Source organism: Oncorhynchus nerka, linkage group LG9b (genome assembly GCF_034236695.1).
Source record: "Oncorhynchus nerka isolate Pitt River linkage group LG9b, Oner_Uvic_2.0, whole genome shotgun sequence".
Taxonomy (NCBI): domain Eukaryota; kingdom Metazoa; phylum Chordata; class Actinopteri; order Salmoniformes; family Salmonidae; genus Oncorhynchus; species Oncorhynchus nerka.
The window spans coordinates 15,297,561-15,306,389 of NC_088424.1; positions in this window are offsets into that span (position 1 = coordinate 15,297,561).

Below are 8,829 nucleotides of genomic sequence, written 5' to 3' on the forward strand. Positions count from 1 at the left end.
AAATGTTCATAAATGACCAGCATGGTCGAATAATAGTAAGGCAGAACAGTTGAAACTGGAGCAGCAGCATGGCCAGGTGGACTGGGGACAGCAAGGAGTCATCATGTCAGGTAGTCCTGGGACATGGTCCTAGGGCCCAGGCCAGTTGAAACTGGAGCAGCAGCATGGCCAGGTGGACTGGGGACAGCAAGGAGTCATCATGTCAGGTAGTCCTGGGGCATGGTCCTAGGGCTCAGGTCCTCCGAGAGAGAGAAAGAAAGAGAGAGAGAAGGAGAGAATTAGAGAACGCACACTTAGATTCACACAGGACACCGGATAGGACAGGAGAAGTACTCCAGATATAACAAACTGACCCTAGCCCCCCGACACATAAACTACTGCAGCATAAATACTGGAGGCTGAGACAGGAGGGGTCAGGAGACACTGTGGCCCCATCCGAGGACACCCCCGGACAGGGCCAAACAGGAAGGATATAACCCCACCCACTTTGCCAAAGCACAGCCCCCACACCACTAGAGGGATATCTTCAACCACCAACTTACCATCCTGAGACAAGGCCGAGTATAGCCCACAAAGATCTCCGCCACGGCACAACGCAAGGGGGGCGCCAACCCAGACAGGCTGACCACAACAGTGAATCAACCCACTCAGGTGACGCACCCCCCCCCCAGGGACGGCATGAGAGAGCCCCAGTAAGCCAGTGACTCAGCCCCTGTAACAGGGTTAGAGGCAGAGAATCCCAGTGGAAAGAGGGGAACCGGCCAGGCAGAGACAGCAAGGGCGGTTCGTTGCTCCAGAGCCTTTCCGTTCACCTTCCCACTCCTGGGCCAGACTACACTCAATCATATGACCCACTGAAGAGATGAGTCTTCAGTAAAGACTTAAAGGTTGAGACCGAGTTTGCGTCTCTGACATGGGTAGGCAGACCGTTCCATAAAAATGGAGCTCTATAGGAGAAAGCCCTGCCCCCAGCTGTTTGCTTAGAAATTCTAGGGACAATTAGGAGGCCTGCGTCTTGTGACCGTAGCGTACGTGTAGGTATGTACGGCAGGACCAAATCAGAGAGATAGGTAGGAGCAAGCCCATATAATGCTTTGTAGGTTAGCAGTAAAACCTTGAAATCAGCCCTTGCTTTGACAGGAAGCCAGTGTAGAGAGGCTAGCACTGGAGTAATATGATCAAATTTATGTCTCCATTTGAACCAAAAATGAAAGTTAAAGAAGAAGATTAAGCCATTGGCTCAGATGGAACTAATCCAAGCAGTAGATACATCTCCTTTAAAATGTTGATATTTGGTTGTGTTGTCAACCAAACACAATTTAACATGACTTTTGTAATACAGTACATAGGCTAAAGTTAAGAATATCTTACAAACTAATATACAGTATTTATTTAACTTTAGAATGAGCAACACATTTTAGGTTACTGTAACAATGCTTTTCTTCTTATGTAATCATAGAAAGTGTACATGTTCAGGGTCGCAGGTCTGTGGAAATCTTAGATATAGCACGGTGACGACACATTCTTGTTGTTGTATAAATGAACAAATGATCTGACATTGTATTCCCATTCAAACTTTGCTGTGCTATTAAAAGGTTGAAAAGGCAGCGATAACAAATTGGGAAATCAACAGACTTTTGTCTGTCTTTATGAGTGGCTGAAAATAGGTTGGAATCTCATTGATCAACGTATCAACCCAATATTAGCCGTTTCTCCAACTTGAAATGTATGTGCCTGGTGGGAGGTCACCTTGTGTGTGTGTTGAAATACTAAATAGAAGTTTCTTTATCACTGTATGGAAGTTTGCTTTTGCTTTGCTGAAGTATGTGTGTGTGTGTGTGTATGTATGTGTGTGTGTATGTGTGTGTCTTTCTTTCTTGAGAAGCACACACACACCACAGATTCCTAATAGCACCTTGGTCCAATACCCAGTAGAGCCTTTTGGCGAGTCATTAGAAAGCATCTTGAGGAGGACAAACATAGATGATTATGATCAAAATAAGGTTGAGATACACACACACACACACACACACTCCGCTCCCTGCAATAAAGCTGTATCCCAGAGGAATCCACAGTTATTTTGGAGGTTATTAAAGGAAAATAGAGAGAGGCACGAACAGCCCTGTAACCCAAAGCCTAGTCTGGACCCCTCACTGACTGACTGACCGAGGCAGGGACTGAGAGGGGACAGAGGGGTGAGGAGGTCCTAGTCGCCCCCCCTACTTAAGTGCCTACGGGTGGGTTAAGGCAAGGTGACAGAGGCGCATGAGCGCAGAGAAGGAGGTTTAAATCACTTCCTGTTCATTGTACACGCATTGACGCACCCACACACACACACACAGCCCTACCCCCTCTCACACAAAGTCTTACCCCCTCACACACACACACACACCCCTACCTCCTCACACACACCCCTACCCCCTCACACACACACACACCGTACATCCCAATGCTCCTCTCCCTCTTCTCTCTAGTGGAGTGTAAAGTGAGCTAGTTGTCATTAGAATATATTGTGTCTTAATAAGGTGGAGAGTAGTAGGGCCCAGGGCATTACTCACAGTGAAGCTGTGACTGTTAGGGAAACAGATTAGTCGCATCGCCCTGATGAGTACGGCCCCGCCGTGGAGATATGTGGCCCCGCAAGGCGTCCTCATCCTCACCAATTCCAATTAAACGCTAGACTGCGCTAAGGGTAGGTTTGTGTGTGTGTGAGTGTGAGAGGATATGGGGCCACTGTGGGGATGGGAGGGTCTGCCCTGGTCTTGGGCACCGAGCATTACTCAAGCCTACCGCATCGTAAGCTGAATCACTGAGGAAATGGTACAGTGTTCTTTCTCTGTGTGTGTTTTAATTTGCTGGCAGTGAAACGTGCAGTCTGGTGCAATCCGGGTTTTGAGTCAAGTTAACAATCAGTGGCATGTAAATCATGTAATCATGTACAAACGATGCAGGCGGCAAAGGGAAAAACAGACGTCTGCAATACAGGGTGGCCCAAAACAAGCTCCTCTTGTCACTAAATCACATACAAAGACCAGTAGATCATCCGTACAGATGAAATGATAGAAACCTGTAAGAGATCGTTTCTCATCTTCTATCCATCAGACGGAACTGACATGCTCTGTTTGGCGTTCTGCCCTGTTCTCCTTCCTTCATGTCTAAAATCGAGGAACGCTTCTGTGAATGCTCCTCCCGTCCTCCTCTCCCCCTCCCTCCCTCCCTCCCTCCCTCCCTCCCCTCCTCCCCCTCCCTCCCTCCCTCCCTCCCTCCCTCCCTCCTCCCTCCTCTCCTCCCTCCCTCCTCTCCTCCCTCCCTCCCTCCTCCCTCCCTCCCTCCTCCTCCCTCCCTCCCTCCCTCCCTCCCTCCCTCCCCCTCCCTCCCTCCCTCCCTCCCTCCCTCCTCCCTCCTCCTCCCTCCCTCCTTCCTCCCTCCTCCCCTCCTCTCCTCCCTCACTCCTCTCCTCCCTGCTCTCCTCCTCCCTCCTTTCCTCCCTCCTCCCCTCCTCTCCTCCCTCCCTCCTCTCCTCCCCTCCCTCCCTCCCTCCCTCCCTCCCTCCCTCCCTCCCTCCCTCCTCTCCTCCCTCCCTCCCTCCCTCCCTCCTCTCCTCCCTCCCTCCCTCCCTCCTCCTCTCCTCCTCCCTCCCTCCCTCCCTCCCTCCCTCCCTCCCTCCCTCCCTCCCTCCCTCCCTCCCTCCCTCCCTCCTCTCCTCCCTCCCTCCCTCCTCTCCTCCTCCTCCCTCCTTTCCCTCCCTCCCTCCTCCCCCTCCTCTCCTCCCTCACTCCTCTCCTCCCTCCTCTCCTCCCTCCCTCCTTCCTTTCTCCCCTGGGTGCTATTCCTCCACCTAGACCGCGGTTAAATCCCCCTCTACCTTTCACCCCCCTACCTCTTTCTCTCTCTAACTCTTCTCTCCCCCTCTTCACCCTTCTCCCTATTCTTCTCCCCGGACACTCCTCATCTCAAAGGGTAGAGATCATAGGGGAGTGTCGGAACCACGATTGATGTGCTTGTGTGTACGTGTGTGCCTATGTGCACTTGTGTGTGTGTGTGTGTGTGTATGTGTGTGTGCGTCACAGTGTGTGTGTGTGAATGCGTGTGTATTACATGATGGATGTGTGTGGAGATCCTGGGGGAGGGGGGGGGGGGTCATTGATCCAGTGTGTATCCTGTGAGTGTCTGACGGTCCCATGCTGCCTGATCAGTGTGGAGATCGATGCTGCTGTGGCTCTCTCCTCTGACTCATAGGGACAGGAGTTTATACTGACTACATAAGCTGACCAGTAATAAATCTGTGTCCTAGGTAAAGCATCAAGGATGAACACTCCAAAATAAAAATGAATGCTGGGTTCAAGACATCCTTGGACACGGAACACACTCTGGGTTATTTGGAGCGGTTGGGTTTGCGTGAATAACATGTTGGGTTGTTTGGATAACACAGTCAAAAATGGATTTAACCCTCTGGCTCATATATCATATCTCAACAACCCAGCATCAACAACCCAACCTGGCTCTTTTTAAAGACATCAACCCAACGAAGCAACCCAATGCCTGCAGCCCAGCAGTTGGGTCATCTTAACAACCCAGCATATTTTTTTTTTAAGTGAAGAGGCTAATGGGGATTGAACTGAGAGCTAAACCACAGCAGAGACTGGGACAGTGGTCACCAGCAACTGAGTTTCACGTCGTGCTGGAGAAAGTCTTTCCCTATGCCCATGCAGAACACAGCACATAAGGAAAACGAACCACTTATTGCTGGTATGACACATAGCCGTACGGTACGAAACTCATTGTTTCCCATGTAATTGCCCATAGCCTCATACACAAACCCATGTACTTTGTGGCCTTACTAAATGGAGCTCCAGTCAAGTGGCCTCTATTGTAAATCAATAGAAAGCACACAACACTTTCCATCCCCCGCCTGCCTACAGGAAATGTACCAGCGTATTGCAGCCTTATTTGATACGCAACCAAAAAAACAGAGTGTTTTTCCCCCTAGACAGCTTTACAAGATTTGTTTTACAATGCAGTTTACAACACCAGATGAGGAGTGTGCTGAAATTACTTCATCTAAATGCCAATTCGCCATTAGCCAGGCACTGCTCTGGGCTCGTTTGCCGATAGCGATGGAACTTAGGCTTACGAGTCTTTTAACAATGCATCGTACTTACAACAGCCGAAGATGTAACTAGCGTTTCCCAAAACACCGCTCAGAGAGAACCGCTGCCGAGTGCGTCGCTGGAGCACGTGTCGATACTGATCGGATCGTAGAGAAAGGGAGCACTGCTCTCAGATCAGCTTTCTCCATTCAAATCTTTCCTTAAAACATTAGAATGATTTCACAGTACTGATGCAGGATCAGCTCCCAGAGCGATATTACCACCTACGGCTGCAAATATTGAGGCGGCTTTATTCTAATGCTTACCGCACGTGCTACACATCAGGAAACATATTGAGACGAATGACAGACCGCAGCCTACACGTTGCAAAAATAGATCTCAATTGATTGAACGCAGTTTACTGTTTATATTTTAATGCAGTTGCCTTAATGCAACATATTTGTATATGTCACTTGTTTGTGTCAAGACATTGGCAACTTTGTATTTCTAGTCAAAGCTGAAGCTATCCCGGTCACAGAGAGACAGAGAAACGTCTCTATGTTTTGATTCTATGTTTTGCGGAGATCTGTGTAGAAACCACGCGCTTAGCCGTTCTACGAGTTGTTTGAGGCAGGCGTTAGACTTCGAGTTGCTTGAGGCAGGCGTTAGATTACGAACGTTTTCAGGTGCTACGTCAATAACGATGGTTTTTGAGAAACAGCTCAGAGATTGAACAATGGTCATACGAAGGTTCTAACGATGAACTTAGCCTTGAGATGCATTTGGGAAACCGGGCCCAGATCACTGTGGACTGTAGTGGCTGGTATGCCAGGCCCCATGCCTAGATCACTGTGGACTGTAGAGGCTGGTATGCCAGGCCCCATGCCCAGATGCCCAGATCACTGTGGACTGTAGAGAATGGTATGCCAGGGGGAGAGAGGGGGAGAGAGGGGAGAGAGGAGAGAGAGAGAGAGAATACCTATACCATCTATCACTACAAGGGCTGAAATGAAGACAGTTTCTCCCAGAAGGTCAATTCATTATGAAAACAAACAGACAGAGATGGAGGAAAGTTTGAGTAACTTGATAAAACTGAAGAGGAAAGTATTGGAATGTTGTAGGAATGTTCCGGAGTTCCCAGCGTTCCGGAGAGGCTGTGGGAACATAATTAAGAGTTCCACACAGGGGTCTGAGAAGCTCCCCCCCCCACAGTGAACCGATCCCGGACATGGACAAGGTGCCAATTGTTCCTGTTTGTTTGGGGTTGAGGACTGGAGGTTACTCCTGATACTTCGAGCTGGACACAACAGATGGCGTGGGATATGGACTTGCAGCTTGACTTGGGAGCTCTTTTTGAGGTATGAAAATGTGTGACAAACGACCCTTTAACCACTTCCCATAGTGAAGCTATGCAGGTACAGAACCTGTGTTGTGGCAATAGGTTATAACACATTAACAAGCACTGCATTGCAGCTTCGTAAGCTCTGCGTCGACGTTCATAAATGCTTCCGTCAACAAGGCAGGGCGGGAAACTTGTGGCATGTCACACGATAGCGCAAAACGTAGGGCCCTAGTCGCGCAGTCTACATCAACCTGCAGTTCTTCACTTCGGCATGCTTTTTAATGGTCTGAGTTGTTTGTGTCCATGGCTTGTTATGCGAAGGCCCAGAGTGTGGTTTGTGTCCCCTGACTCACTCCCCAGCCTGCCGTATCCTCCTCACTCCCTCCCCGAGACGTCATGAGTCCTCAGTATTTCTCCAAGGCAGCCGCCGAGAGAGGTTAATTTATCCACCAAGACGCATTACGAATAGATAAGCTGAAATATGTATACGGGAACAGAAGCCAGCGAAAAGAGTCGTTGGATGAAGGGGTCGGTGGAGGAGTGGAGAGCCAGATGGGTACAGTGATGCTACAGTGTGTAGGTGTGTAAGGAAAAACCAAAGGAAGAAAGAGAGAGGGGGCTATACTGTCAGTGTGAGATGGACGTTGATGCTGTATAGGGCATTGGGTTTCCTGTGTCTATCATCTCCCTCTGACCAAACAGCCGACCTCCATCCATTCTCATCCATTCCTAACCACTTTCGTTCTGTCCCTCCTCTACGTCTCTCAACAACTTCTCTCCGTCCATGCGTGCAGTCACAGTACCGAACCTTACTGCCATTCATTTCGCCACTCTGTCACATAAACGCTTGCTACCGACACCCGACACGGAAAGACCCAGTTGAGCTGATGAGGTGATTGATTGAAATATTTATAGCCTGGAAGCCGGTTTAACGAGATGTGTGGAATGTGTTCAGATTGGTAATTACCTAGGAGACGTGGTGGTTCAGAGTTACCAGGCTACCCACAGGGAGAGGGAATGGCAAACAGACCTCTACCCACACTCCCCCATGGGGCACCGCTCAGCCCCAACAATGGCCCTCCCACTAGGACAACAACAGAATATCTGGGAAAGGAGCATGTTGGCTGGCGGGGCTTCTACTCCTCCGCTCCTTTCCCTCTTTCCTTTCTCTCCTCCCTCTGTTTTTCTCTCCCTCTGACGTCTCTGTCTATAGGCGGTTCATTGGTCTTTCTGTTTTCTGTGCTCTCACTCCATCTTTCGAGTTTCTCACTCTCTCTCTCTCTCTCTCTCTCTCTCTCTCTCTGCCTCCCCATTCTATTTCTCTCTATTGTTTTCTCAGCCTTCTCTTTCTCCTCCCGCGACGTTCATCGATATTTCTCCCTTGCTGCCTCTCAGCCTCTTTCTGTCTCTCTCTGGGCTCCGTGGAGGATAATTCAGCTCTGGTATTTGTGTAGACACTGATAGACAGCGTGCCAATGGAATCGCCGTGTGATATAGCACACGTATCCAATGGCCCAGATACTGGAGAACGAGAATCCTGAAAACATCCCTTTGAGTTATACGTGACCTCGAGAAAGAGGGTGAGAGTGAGAGGGAGGGGAGAGCGAGCGATGGGACAGAGACAGAGAGTGAGAGGGGGGGTGAGAGAGCGATGGGACAGAGACATTTATCGCCCTCCAGGTTCCCTCGGAGAGTTCATCAATGAGCTTGATGCCTTGATAAACTCCTTTCCTGAGGACGGCTCACCTCTCACAGTTCTGGGCGACTTTAACCTCCCCACGTCTACCTTTGACTCATTCCTCTCTGCCTCCTTCTTTCCACTCCTCTCCTCTTTTGACCTCACCCTCTCACCTTCCCCCCCCTACTCACAAGGCAGGAAATACGCTCGACCTCATCTTTACTAGATGCTGTTCTTCCACTAACCTCATTGCAACTCCCCTCCAAGTCTCCGACCACTACCTTGTATCCTTCTCCCTCTCGCTCTCATCCAACACTTCCCACACTGCCCCTACTCGGATGGTATCACGCCGTCCCAACCTTCGCTCTCTCTCCCCGCTACTCTCTCCTCTTCCATCCTATCATCTCTTCCCTCTGCTCAAACCTTCTCCAACCTATCTCCTGATTCTGCCTCCTCAACCCTCCTCTCCTCCCTTTCTGCATCCTTTGACTCTCTATGTCCCCTATCCTCCAGGCCGGCTCGGTCCTCCCCTCCCGCTCCGTGGCTCAACGACTCATTGCGAGCTCACAGAACAGGGCTCCGGGCAGCCGAGCGGAAATGGAGGAAAACTCGCCTCCCTGCGGACCTGACATCCTTTCACTCCCTCCTCTCTACATTTTCCTCTTCTCTCTCTGCTGCTAAAGCCACTTTCTACCACTCTAAATTCCAAGCATCTGCCT